Genomic DNA, 15,330 nt, shown 5'->3' on the forward strand with positions numbered 1-15,330 from the left:
AGATGCAACATGAATATCTAAAGGTTATGATTATGCGTGTATGCATTATGCATGATGAATGCTGATGAATGCTGACAAACAGACATGCTTAACACACATAGGTCCCGGAATCAACCACCCGGTACCACTCTTCTAGAGAGAAGACCAAAGTCACCAGAGAGCCAAGAAAATCTGTTGGAGACTGGGACATCAGGGAACAACAACATCCTGCAGGGGAGGAAGGCCACAAGAGGCTGCCGGAGGGATCATCAGTCACAACCGGAGAAAAGAGTTCACAACACAAGCAGAAACGCCACAATAGCAACTCATGCAGGAGATCAGAGATACCAAGAAGCAACCAGATCTCTGATGGGGATAGATAGGCATTGATAAGGTTCATCATGCCAACAACTCCGCTGAGGAATCTATCCGAGGGAATGCCAGATTACTGGGATGTCAATCCACCAAATACCGAATCTTCAAAGAAAAGCACCCATGCTGGGGAGAGGAGAAGACTGCTCTGCTGGAGAGAGGAAAGTTGAAGTCTTCAATAAACACTCTGCTTGGGAACTGGCCCACAAAAGTGTTCCAACGGCAAACTTGCTGGGGATGCCCCACAATAGGGCTCCAACAGCACTCTACTGGGGATGCACCACCATAGGGGCTAACAGGGACTTGGAGGAAGAATGTCGTACTGCCGGGGACATGAAGATAAACAACTTCAACCAACACTGCACTGAGCAACCTTGCTGAGGAGAAACCATAAGAGGTTCTACAGGAAAAAGATACAGTTATGCTCGAGATACGAACAAATGTCTTACCTGTTGGTAATCATACCACCCTTGGGAGAGCACTGCGGATCTCCTAAGTATCCTTCCATCATTGTGAATGTTCACTTTGTTTAAGAACAATTTTGTGAAAGATTTGTTTATTTTGAAAACAATGATACTTTATCAATTAAAACATGCAAACCATTTGTTGAGTTGAAACAAATAAAAGTGCAAATAATTGGATAAAAGCTCAAATTGATTTGATGGAATGGTAGTCTGCAAATGGCAAGACTCCATAGATCTGTACAAGTTTGAAATCAATGATATATATTGGAGAGGGCTACATTGAGCATAATGACCATTTCTCCACCAATTCCGAATTTCGATGTATTCGAAGCTTCAGTCGACGATGAATCAAGAATTTTCTGGCGAATGACAGATGTAGAACACAGTCTTGTCAGGATGCAGTTACTTGCCAAATCCCTAATTTTTGCCTAGATTGCCCTAGTGTGAGGTGCTCAATCTAGCGGGATGCAAATTATTTTTTTCAATGTCTCTAACTTTTGCCTGGATCGCCCTTTCGGGTTTTCAATCCACCGAGACGCTCCTTTTTGCCTAAGTCGCCCTGTCGGGTGTTCAACTTAGCGAACTATTCTGCTTTTTGTTTTAGGCGAAGTATTTCTTGACTGCATCTGAATTCACAGGACGAGTGAAATCCTCCCCATCCATTGTTGTAAGTGTCAAAGCACCGCTTGAAAAGGCTCTCTTGACAACATATGGACCTTCATAGTTTGGAGTCCACTTGCCCCTGGAAAAGTGGCGCGAAAGACAAGACTTTCTTGAGCACGAGGTCACCTTCTCGGAACACACGAGGCTTGACCTTCTTATCGAATGCTTTCTTCATTCTCTGCTGATATAACTGACCATGACACATGGCAGTTAGTCTCTTCTTTTCGATCAGATTCACTTGGTCGTAACGACTCTGAATCCATTCAGCATCAGTCAACTTGGGACTTTGAGGGTGCTATTTTTCTTTTGTTCCTTTCTTTATTTTTTCTTTCTTTTGATTTTGATTTTGATTTTGCACCCTCCTCTTTCTTTCTTTTTTTGATTACATTTGTAATGCCCCAGTTTGGCTGTTCTGCTGATTCTCGAGATGCACCTGAGTGATCTTCTTTTCTTGCTCAAGAAGTCGGGAAATCTCGTCAGGAATCCTTTCAACATCATCTTCCTCTGCTTCGAATACAGGGAATTCAAAATTGGGAGATGGCGTTGGATCATCATGTTCAATGGGTTTAAGAATCAACCTGCATAATGATTTTGATATGAAAGCTTTTTGGAAATCAAACAAGGCAATCATTATGCAAATGAAAAGATTGCTTTTATTCTTGTTTTTAGGGTTTTTTGTGATCACCAATTTCATGCAAAAAGCGAAAAGGGAAAACAAATGGAAAAACAAATGTTTTAACACGAATTTATTTGAATGAAAATATCATTGCACAAATGTTGCCAACAATGTCATCACTTCTCCTTTTGACATGGGAGAAGGGTTTTTAAACAAAGTGATTATTACTCTGACTTATGAACAACTGTAGGAACATCCACAGCGACCCAATTGTGACAGATCCCGCCAGGGATGACAAATGTCAGTATCCTCTGCATCGGCAGCTTCCCCACTCTGATTGACATGGATAACACCTCTACTCTTGAACGACTCTTTTCGTTGAAGACCTCAGAAGAACAGCCACCGTCAGCCCGGGATTTGCTGTTTTCAAGCTCGATTAACATTGGGACCTAAGTCCTCAAAGCTCAAGATACCTGATCTCATAAGGTCTTGAACCTTAATCTTCAACTGAAAGCAACTTTCCACATCATGACCAGGAGCACCCGAATGATACACACAATGCTGATCAGGCTTATACCACCACCGAGGGTTGACGGGTATAGCCGGCGGGTCTCTGGGAGTAATCAAGTTCCGCTCTATCAAAGAGGGATACAGTTCTGAGTATGACATAGGGATCGGATCAAAAGTGATCTTCTTCCTCTCATTACTCGTACTGGCTTGATTACCATTGTGAGGCTGGTAAGCCTGCTGTTGAGGACGGTGTTGTTGATGTTGATATTGCTGAGTTGGTCTTCTCTACTGTTGTTGAGTTGCTGGAATAGTCACAACAGCAACCTGACGATACTGTCCTCTGTTCACATTCCTCCGACGGTACACAACATTTGTTTCACTCTCTCCCCTTCTGGGTGCCCCAGAGGATGGCTTTTTAGAACTCGAAGAACTTGAAGAGCAAAGATCTTGTATCTTTCCTGCTTTAATGAGACTCTCAGTCCTTTCTCCACAGACAACAACATCAGAAAAGCTACTGAACGGGCAACTCCCCATGCGGTCCATGAACACACTCTGCAAGGTCCCGATGAACATGTCAGTCAGCTCTCTCTCCAGCATCGGAGGTTGCACTCTTGCGGCTAGCTCACGCCACCTCTGGGCATACTCTTTGAAGCTCTCACCAGATTTTTGGAACAAACTCTGCAGTTGGGTTCTGCTCGGAGCCATATCCATGTTGTGCTTATACTGGCTCAAGAAGGCTTCACCCAAATCTCTCCAGCTTCTAATAGACTCCCTCTTCAACTCCATATACCAGTCCAAGGAAGCTCCAGACAAGCTGTCCTGGAAGAAGTATATCCACATCTTCTGATCATCAGTGTATGCGGAGATCTTTCTGTAATAGGCCTGCACATGGGTGCGAGGACAAGAAGTGCCATTGTATTTGTCAAAGGATGGCGCCTTGAATTTGTAAGGGATCCTCAATCCATCAACCAAACCCATATCGGTAACATCAAAGCCCAAAGAGTTCTGACACTCCATGGCACGGATTTTCTCAGCAAGGGCATCCACTTTTCTATCCCTCTCTTCAGTCCTCACAACTTCATCATCATCACTGAGGAGAGTAAACATATCCTCCTATCTGTCTACCAACGGAGCAGGATGGCGAACTGGAGCACGGGTTGCTCTGACATTAGCAGTCTCTGCAGCAATAGGTTGTCCATTGATTCTGATACCCCTCAACTCATCACCCACAGCATAGTTGTTGACGGGAACAGTGGCAACAGCGACGTTGTCCTTAACAGGGACCCCCTCTAGTGAGTTACGGTTGACCGGTGGAATTACAGCTTCCTGTCTCTGGGCTAAGGCACGCAACTCTTCTTGCCCTTGCACAACTCCTTGCATCATGCTCATAAATTGGGCCATGTTAGCCCTCATCTCTGCCAGCTCAGCCTGAACTTGATCCATACTTCTCTGTTGGTTCAGTCTTGTAGCGTAGCGGTGCGGACGATGATCAGCAATCCTGCCTCAAACAGGAACCAGAGTGAGAAGCCTCTCCCAAGCATGTCTATAATGCAAGAATGATATGTGCATGATATGCATGATATGGGTACTATATTTTATCATGAATGATCCTGATAAAGGATATGCACATGCGGGTTAACTTTTTTCTTCTTTTTTCATCATCATTTGTTTTTTGCATTATTTTTTCGAAAATAAACATGCTATGATGCAAATGATGCAACTATGACTGGTTGGGTTGTGCATCCCATGGCACAGGATCAACACTTCGGCTTGAATTCGGAACCACAAAGTCATCTGAGACCCATATCTCTGAACCAAGTCACCAACGGGAACCAATAGTCACCAACAGGACCAAGAGTCACCAACAGATCAAGTCACCAACTGATCAATAGTCACCAACTGTACCTGTAATGATTCATTCCCTCCCCACTCACGGGTGTCGTCTAAGCCAGGGTAAGGTCAAGAGAAACGCAGGATAAACAACCCTTTCAAGAATATCATCATGTGCACACCCGATGTATGCACCGATAATACCCCATCAGAGTCTGAACTGCTCGTGATATCATGTTTCGCTAAGTGGCGCAATACCACCCACTTCCCATGAATCACTCTATTCCTAGGTGTCCTAGAGTTCACTCATAGCCTGGGTATTGGGCCTTTTACCTCTTGTAACTCCCACCCCAACAGAGAAACAGACAACCAGCACAATGATAATATGATGCATGCAAACACATAATGCACATATATACAACATCATAATCATAAATGCAATAAATAACAGTAAAAGCAACCAAACCTTATCCTAAAGAGCACTAGGATTGACTCGCTTAGGGAAGATGGACCAGCAATAGGTCAACTTCTCTGTAATCCCCAGCAGAGTCGCCAGCTGTCGCATTACGCGAAAAACCGGCGGAGAAAAAGAAACAACAGAGCCGTCACCGTACGTTATTTATCCCAAAGAGGGAAAGGAAACGCTCGAAGTAAACATTGAAAGGAATGGTCTCGCGACCAGAGAACGATGGGATTGGGAGTCGGTTATGCGAAGGGAAGGTATTAGCACCCCTACGCATCCGTCGTACTCGACGGGATCCATGCTCAGAAGAATAGAAGAAAGGTTGCTAAAAAGACTGCTCAAAAACCACACACACGCTGAAATCAAACACAAATGAAAGGCGGAAGAAGAGGACTCGGCAGGATGTCGCATCCTGGTCCTACGTAGTTTGTCAGAAACAAACATCAGAGTCGACGTAGTTCGGGGATAGGGGAAACGTGCTCGCTAGGATGTCGTATCCTATGCATACGTATCTTCTCTACCCAGAGAAAGAATCAGAGCACTCGTAGCTCGGCTAACGCACGCCAAACAAAACACACAACAGGAAACCGACTGCCAATCGCTGGACTTACGTCAGACTCCGAACAAACAACACACACAGGAAACCGACTGCCAATCGCTGGACTTATGTTAGACTCCAACAAACAAACAAGACACAGGAAACCGACTGCCAACTGCTGGACTTATGTCAGACTCCCACAAACAAACAAGACACAGGAAACCGACTGCCAATCGCTGGACTTACGTCAGACTCCAAACACAAACAAGAGGGTTGAGAAAGAAAAAGGGCGCCCGGAGAGATCAGCTCATCTCCTGCCTACGTACCTCATCTGGTATGAGGATCAGGGCGACGTAGTTCCCCTTAACAGGGAAAGAACTTCTAACCTGACTAGAGACAAGGGAAGATAACAAGCTACTAGGGAGACTACGACTCGAGCCTAGAAGTTGTCATGCATAAGATCCCTATGTTGAGGTTTCTATCCTAACTTGCACAGGAAGCAAGCTATCCTAAACAGCACAATCAAACAAGTACAAACACAATAAAGCAAGCACACACACTATATGCAAACAATTGGCTCATACAAGGCTAGGCTGTAGAAATAAGCCAACTGGAATGAGGTGTTTTTAGCTCTTAACCCTAACATTGAGAGTTAGGGTGAAGCAGATGAAATGGGAAGTGAGGGTAAGACCTCACAGCTCTTATCCCTGGCCTGGGAGAGCTTGAATCAAATAGAAAGTGTGGGAGTTCAGAATGTAGGAACTCTTCTCCACATGACTGACACAACAAGATCTTGGGTTCTTATTCACAATGCATCAACACATGGTGTGAGCAAAGTGAATGACACAACTGAATAGCAGGGGATGGATTGCATATCCCTTTTATCTGCCAATTGCCTCTTAAGAGGTCTTTACCTGCTTGGCACAAAACTAAACAAACATAAGCATTGCCTCTTAAGGAGGGCTTCAGACAGGTGCCTGCCAAAGTAACATGACAGGTCTTCCAGACTACATGAAGATCAAGGAATTATACCTCAGTGGTATGGAAACCACAAGCAAGCAAAGGAAAGTTCAAATGAACTTAAAACAACTTAGGTACCTGTGGAAACAGCTAAACCAATCAGTAAAATACTCAGACAACAGTCAATAGTCAAAGTCAAACAGACAACCCAATATGCAACACATAAGCCATAAACACAAGTGAATTGTCCTCAAAGCCTACAAAACAGCAAATGTTAGCCAACAACAACAAATTATCAAGCTCAAATGAAGGAGCAACATCAACCATGGAGATGTATACTTGAACCTGAAATTCACAACTCAAATGTAAGTAACAAACCACTAGGTCAAAGCCCAGGGTCAAAAGGGGATCAAAAATCCAAAACTGAACTTCAAATTCAATATGAATCATATTTAATCAATCAAGAACAAGTCCCAAAAATGACCAAACCAAAATCAATAAGCAAGTTCATGTAATAGGCATGTGAAGTCAAAGATCAATTCAAGGCACATATTTGAACATTAAGAATGAAAAATCCCAATCAAAACAGAAATGATTCAAATAATTCTGGAAACAATCATGAACATTCAACACATCCAAAACATCCATCATGCAAAAAATCAGAAGCATTAGAGATCATTTGGCATGGAAATTAAATTGCATAAGTTGGATAACCAAAGGTGTGACACAAATTGTCACACCATGCAAACACAAGCATAAAACAGAATTGGTACATGAGAAAAATACTAAACCAAGCCTAAAACATCCAGCAATGTGTCTAGAATGAGCATGTAAAATTTCAAGTCCATTGGATTAAAATCAAGCATTTCATGATAGTTTGAACAAAGCAAGGTCATAAATGTACATGTGTTCAATCATCCTAGAGCAAATTAATTTTCCAGCCATGCACAACTTTCCAATTCATCATCATAAAAAACTAGACAAAACAAGGAGCATTTTGCAAAAAATTAGGATTGAATTGGATGATTTTTCAATTTTATATGATTTTATGAAGTTGGGAAAAAAATTTGAAGTCAAACATGATCAAGGCATGGCAAAGTGGAGGGAAAACCTAAAATAATGAACAATTTGAATGAAAAGCGCCCACAAGGACTCGAACCTTGCACAAATTTGAAACGCGCGCTAAGCACCAAAACGGTGCCGTTTCACACAAACCCTAAGCGCGCCCAGAAATTCGTAGCTAATTCCCAGGTACCGTAGCTAATCATGAAGATACCGTAGCTAATCTGGAAAAACCTCATGATCTTCATCTTCTTCATGAGGTTGAAGATGAAGATGAAGATGAACTTCATACAAATTCCAGAAAATTCCAGAATCCAAATTTTTTAATGCCATTCGAATCCTTGTTTCATGTACATTAAAGATCAAACAACAAATCATGCTAAAACCTCATATATTGTTCAGATCGAAGAAAATAAAAATTGACATCAAAATTTCAAACACACATAACTTCATGAATAATGCACCATTTCACTTGATTTTTTCACCAGAATAATCATCAATACAAGATCTACACAAATATAACAATGAATTTGAGAATAAGTGAGATCGAAACTTGACCTCTTGAAGAACAGCAAGTTGAAATCACGTGCTACAAGGCTCAGCAATGGTCCAAAGCTGCTCCAGAATCCTTGTTGAGATGATTGATGAAGAAATGGAAGCTTAAACACATGTGAATCCAGTTAAAATTGAAAACTCCATTAAACCCTCAAGCTTCAAGTGTGGTTGAATATGGCACGAATTCTTCAAAATTCACGTTCAATCTTCCTCAAAAACACTTCATGATCATGAATTTACCAAGAGAAATGGTCTTTGTGTGAAGAAATTGGAAGTTCTTGGTGAGAGAAAAATTTGATGGATGCTTGGATCTAGATCTGAAAACTGTTTTTTTGCCAATGCAGTTGTGATTATGCTTATATACGCCTTGCTAATGAATCCGAAATCATGATTAGGCCAAAGCTAAATGGGATTAGCAAGTTACAAGGTGTATGCATCAATTTGCATTTTCACCTCATGCATGAGATGCATGCGTGAACAGTGCTCCAAGCTGGCCCAAATCCACTTAAAAAAAGCCCATGCACACTTTGGAATTGGTATTTCATGCATGTGATCAACCAAATTGATTTTGATAACTTTCCCTTCAAAAATATCATGCATGAGCATATGATCATGCAAAGGAATTCATGCCATGTAATGAGATATTTGGAAAGTGCATGTTATGAGGAACAAAATGCAAAAAGAACCACCAAAATTGGAGTCTTGGCTCACAAGTTATGCTCATTTGAACTTTCAAGCACCCTTTGTCAAGGCTTGATCATAACTTCTCAACCACACATCATAAATCCATGATCTTGGGCTTTTTGGGAATGGGAAAGAAAGATCTTCAACTTTCATGTTGGACAAAATTTCATTTGAAGCTTATTTGATGATGTAAACTTGAGTTGAAGTTGGTCCAAAACCTTTCCATTTTTGGAAATTTCAAATTATGGGTCACTTTCTATTTTGGGAAATTTTTGACTTGACTTCAAATTCTTCAATGTGAGTGTTTGAAATGTCAAATGAGACTTGTTTGAACATGAATGAAGTATCTCTAATCACTTCCCACCTCCAAATCCACAGTTGACTTTGCAGTTGACTTTTATGGGCCTCAGATGACTTGGACATGCACTGTGGACTCTGAGCCTTCAACACTTGGCCAAGTTGCTTCAAAATGATCCTTGGGTCATGTAAGCTCATTGGAACCACCATAGGGCTTTCATCTCATGGAAAATGCTCTTGCTCTCTTGCACAGTTGAATCTCTTGACCAGTCTTGGCTGATGAGATGTAATGGACTATGCAATGTGAATGCAATATTAATGACCTAAAAATGAAATGTATATACACATGGGAGGTGCAAATTTGAGGTGCTACATTGGGCCGTTAAGCGTGTGTGTCAGTACATGTTGAATCGTACTACTTGGTTGATATCCAAGATGGACCCAATCAAGTATATATTTTAAAAGGCTGCTTTAACTAGGAGGATTTCCCGTTGGCAGATGTTGTTATCTGAGTATGATATTAAATACCGAACTCAAAAAGCTATTAAAGGTAGTGTCTTAGCTGACCATTTAGCTCACCAATCTATTGATGATTATTAGTCAATGCAGTATGATTTCCCAGACGAAGAGATTTTATATTTGAAGATGAAATATTGTGATGAACCATTGCTTGAAGAAGGGACAAAACCTGGTTCTCGTTGGGGTATGGTATTTGATGGAGATGTTAATTCATATGGTAATGGCATTGGGGCAGTGATTATTACTCCTAAAGGCACTCATTTTCCATTTACAACTAGATTGACCTTCAAATGTACAAATAATATGGTTGAGTATGAAGCTTGGATTATGGGGCTCGAAGAAGCCATTGATCTCAGAATTAAATATCTTGACGTCTATGGAGATTCAACTTTGGTGGTTAACCAAATCAAAGGTGAATGGGAGACGAATCAACCCAATTTGATACCGTATAGAGATTATGCAAGGAGAATATCAACTTTCTTTACAAAGGTTGAGTTTCATCATATTCCTCGAGATGAAAACCGGATGGAAGATGCTCTTGCAACGTTGGCTCCCATGATCGTGGTGAATTTTTGGAATGAAGTTCCCAATCTGACTGCGATGCTTCTTGATAGGCCAACTCATGTGTTTGCTGTTGAAGAAGTCAAAGATGATAAGCCATGGTATTATGATATCAAATGTTTCTTCCAAAGTCATATTTACCCGCCTGGGGCATCTTTGAAAGATAAGAAGACTTTGAGAAGATTAGCTGGCAACTTCTACTTGAATGGTGATGTGCTTTATAAGAGGAATTTCGATATGGGTTTGCTCAGATGCATGGATAGACACGAAGAAGACCTATTGATAACAGAAGTCCATGAAGGTTCCTTTGGTACTCATTCCAATGGAAATGTTATGTCAAAGAAAATGTTGAGAGCAGGTTACTATTGGCTGACAATGGAATATGACTGTTGCAAGTTTGTGAAGAAATGCCACAATTGTCAAATTTATACAGATAAGATTCATGTTCTTCTGACACTTTTGAATGTCATTTCTTCCCCATGGCCCTTCTCCATGTGGGGTATTGATATGATTGGCATGATTGAGCCCGAAGAATCAAATGGACATCGTTTCATTTTAGTAGCTATTGACTACTTCACAAAGTGGGTTGAATCGGCATCATATGCAAATATGACCAAGCAAGTTGTTGTAAGGTTTATCAAGAATCAGATTATATGCCGGTATGGTGTGCCAAGTAAGATCATTACTGACAATGGATCGAACTTGAATAATAATATGGTGGAAGCTCTTTGCAAAGACTTCAAAATAGCACATCATAATTCTTCTCCATACAGACCCAAAATGAATGAGGTTGTTGAAGCTACGAACAAGAATATTAAGAAGGTTATCCAGAAGATGGTTGTGGCATACAAAGATTGGCACGAGATGCTCCCATTTGATTTTCATGGGTACCGTACATTCGTCCGCACTTCAACAGGGGAAACCCCTTTCTCTCTTGTTTATGACATGAAAGTTATGCTCCCCGTTGAGGTTGAGATCCCATCATTGCGTATGCTGATAGAAGCCAAGTTAACCAAGGCTGAATGGTGTCAGACCAGATATGACCAACTCAATTTAATTGAAGAGAAGAAATTAACTACCATGTGTCATGGTCAGTTATATCAGCAGAGAATGAAGAAAACTTTCGATAAGAAGGTCAAGCCTCGTGTATTACGAGAAGGTGACCTCATGCTCAACAAGATCTTGTCGTTCAAACCTGATTCTAGGGGAAAATAAACTCCTAATTATGAAGGCCCATATGTTGTTAAGAGAGCCTTCTCAGGTGGTGCATTAAATCTTACAACTATGGACGATGAAGAGTTCACTCGTTCTATGAATGCCGATGCAGTCAAGAAATACCTCGCCTAAAAAAGAAAAGAATAGCTCGCTAAGTTGAAAACCCGAAAGGGCGGCTTAGGCAAAAATGAGCGTCTCGGTGGATTGAAAACCCGAAAGGGCGGTCCAGGAAAAAGTTAGAGACATTAAAATAGAAAAAGCATCTCGGTAGATTGAGTACCCCACCTTGGGGAAATCTAGGCAAAAATTAGGGATTATGGAAAGTAATTGCATCCGATTAGATTTGATCGTTGAAGCAGCATTTGCTAGTCAGTTTGGTTCTGATTCATCATTCTCAGCCGAAGACAAGAGCACAATGGATTTTAAAGTTGGTAGAGGAGAGTAGTAGTCATTGTATTCAATGTAGCCCATTTCCATATACATTACCATTTTTAAACTTTGTAAAGATCCATGGAGTCTCGCCATTTGCGGATTACCATTCCATTAAATAAAGTTGAGCCTTTATCCAATTATTCGCAATTCTTATTTGTTTTTGTTTAATAAAATTATATTTATGATGATAATTTTTAAAATAAATATATCAATGAATAAACATTTTTCTGAAATAATAAGGTATTCACTTTAAGAACTTTGAATTCGAAAAGGAATGTCAACAGAGATCTAAGAACAACAAGTCTTGATGTGAGAAGCAATGTTTCTTTTCCCGAGCAATTTGTTTGGTGGCAATATATCCCCCAACAGTTCCTCGTTTCTCCCCAGCATGTTTGATGTTTTCTCCCCAGCAGTATAACATTTATCCCCGATGGAGCTGATGTGTTGTTCTCCCTGTGATTCATCATCTGTCCTCAGCTAAGACTTTGTGGATATTTGCATTCTCAGTTTGCATTTGTATTATGATTGAACCCTGGATCTCCAGTGATACCTTTATTTGGTTTCCAGATCCCCAACACCTTTATTTGGTTGTTGTATAGCCATGGCAGTATTTCCCCTTTGTGAGTTCCTGCAGGTGTTGGTTGATTATCTTGGTACCTGGGAATTGGTTTATTTCTAAATCTCCAAGAAGAGTCTTATGATTATTGTTTTACTCTTAAGGAATTTGTTGCGGATTTGCATCCTCATGTGGCTTTTGATTTGTCTTATAGATTTTTATCCCCCGGTGAAGTCCCCACATAGTTGGTATTTGATTGATGGAACCCCCAGTAAGTTATTCGGTTCGCCACTCAGAGTTTTGCCTCTTGTTGAGATGTGGATCCCCAGCGGAGTACCATCTATTGATTTGAAAAGTGTTTGATTATAAGCAGTATTGATCTAGTCGTCCCCTATAGGGTTGTCTCCCATTTAATATGGTGTTGACCTAAAATTCCCCGCAGCGTTGACTTGTGACTTTAAAGTATACATATATATCCCTCAGCTTGAGATGCGGATCCGCATCAAATGTTTCTTGTCTTTAGCATGTTGGTTGATATCACCAACATCACTTTCGTTCCCCGCGAAGTTTCCAAGCTGTACTTTCTCCTTTCCTAGAGAGTTTGAGCTTTAAGCAAAATCTTTGTCAATCTTTGCTTATCCCCTAACAATTATTCCTCCTCTTCCGAGAGTCGAGTTTTGAGTTGGATTTGTTCTGATCCCCATGATTTCTATGGATGTATATATATATATATTATATATATATATATATATATATATAATATATATATATATATATATTCTTCATTTCCTCTGAGCGCTAAGTTCTAAGTAGTTTTTGGTCGGCTGCATGTTCTCCATGTCTTCCCTAACCAGAGTTAAGCATATTGATTTGGATTGTTACATACCCAGTCTTCCTTGAGTACATGGTTGTATGCTATCCCAGGGAATTGAATATTGAAGATAGGATTTATATCCTCGATGATTTATTTTCATCCCTAGCAGGTTCTCCAGTTGGTGTTCCTATCTTGTTGAGATTAGTCGAGTATCTAGTTGTAATGATTGGGTCTTCAATGATTGTATCCTTTGTCAACATAATCATATACAATCATAAACATAGAATCATATATTTCATTGTGCATCTTACGCATTGACCTATTTTTTCTGATCCCTTGCTTTGGTGATATCATTTCCCATGCAGATTTGGTGTGTCCGTCCTCCTTCAATGTAGAGCGTCAACCCCTTAAGCATAAAGAGTTTATCCTTTCTTCTTCCCCACTGAGTTATTTCCTCGTGGATGATTAATATTAATGTTTCTTCCCTAGTTCATTATCTGGATGGAACTACTCCCCTTGAGTTATATCCTCATTGGGTTGAGTCTTGTTTGACCGTTTCTTTCTAGTTTTTACCTAGATAGATCTTTTGGTCCTCTGAGATTTTATTACCCAGTAACTTGTAATATACTATATTATGTTGAGTACTTTACCTGTGTTAATTTACCCAGTAACCGGTAAAAGGTAATTTGCTTCTTTGATTTCCCCTGCAGATTCGTTTCCGTTTCCCCAGCGAGTTTATCCTTGATATGTTTACCTTAACCGATATGAATATTCTCTCTTTAGTCTTCGGCCCAGTAACTAGTCATTGTAAATCCTATTTCTTTTTGGTGGTTTATCCTTGATATGTTCATCTTAACCGGTGACAAATATTCTTCCTTCTGAATTTATCCTTGATATGTTCATCTTAACCGGTGACGGATATTCTCTCTTTGGTCTTCTGCCCAGTAATAGGTAGCTGTAAATCCTTCTTTCCTAGCAAGTATATCCTTGATATGTTTACCTTAACCGGTAACGGGTTTTCTTTGCGGTAAGTCTATCCTTGACATGTTCATCTTAACTGGTGACATATATTCTTTCTTCGGTTTTCTACCCAGTAATTGGTAGATATAAATCCTATCTTTTTATACGGTTGATCACCTTTGTTAAGTTGCCTTTTAGTTGGTAGTTGGGGATTCTCCTCGACAGTTTATCCTTGATATGTTCATCTTAATCGATGACCGATATTCTTCCTTCTGAGTCTATCCTTGATATGTTCATCTTAACCGGTGACATATATTCTCTATCTTTGGTCTTCTGGCCAGTAACAGGTAGTTATAAATCCTATTTTCTTTCATTTTTCCCTAGTAGGCTATTCTTACCCAGTAACTGGTATTGAATATTCCTCACTTTTCTCAGTGAGCCATCCTTGATATATTTACCTTAATTGGTAACGGATGTCCCTCTGCCCGAGTGTATTATCTTCTTACCCAGTAACAGGTGGTAGCTAATATATCTCTTTTACTCATGTGTTGAAGTTTTCTTCCCCAATTGAGTTTGGATTCATATTTCTTTGTGAAATCAAATTTCCTTTTGGTGTTTGGGTATTTCATCTTTGTTCTGATTTACACTTTTCCCCGATTTTTGTTTCTTGTTGTGTTGGTTTTAGCCCGATACATGAAAATTCTTTTTTCCCCAGTCCGACTCTTTCCATTGATTTATTTTCGTGTAAACCCCCCTTGGGTATCCAGTAGTTTTTAAGTCGTAGCCTGACCTACACATAACTTTTATTCCCCATAGTCTTTGTCTCCTCAGTGAGTTTTCCTTATGGAATGCATTATACTCCTGTAGATTTTCAGTCTCTCCAAATTCTTTTCCTTTGTGACAATATATCCCCACAAAGATTATTTTTGCATTAATGTCATGTGCATCATAAGGCCTCTTAGGGAGCAAAATTTGTTTCTTATTATTGTTATTTAAGTCCATTATACTGCTTCGATACAAAGATTTTAACCTTCACATCCCCAGATAGAATGACCTTAAATAGGGGCAGCTGTAAGACCCCAATTTTGACCCATAAGATCCCTCATGCCATCTCATTAATTTGGCATTTACATTGGGATCACATCTTGGTATCTGTAAGACCCTAATTTTGACCCTAAGATCACTCATGTAATTTCATCATATTAGCATTGGGATCATGTCTTGACATCCTCCTTACCCCTCTTTCATTGGGTTTATTGTGGGAGAGATCACCAATCACT

The sequence above is a fragment of the Lathyrus oleraceus genome, chromosome 4 (assembly GCF_024323335.1).
Source record: "Lathyrus oleraceus cultivar Zhongwan6 chromosome 4, CAAS_Psat_ZW6_1.0, whole genome shotgun sequence".
NCBI lineage: Eukaryota > Viridiplantae > Streptophyta > Magnoliopsida > Fabales > Fabaceae > Lathyrus > Lathyrus oleraceus.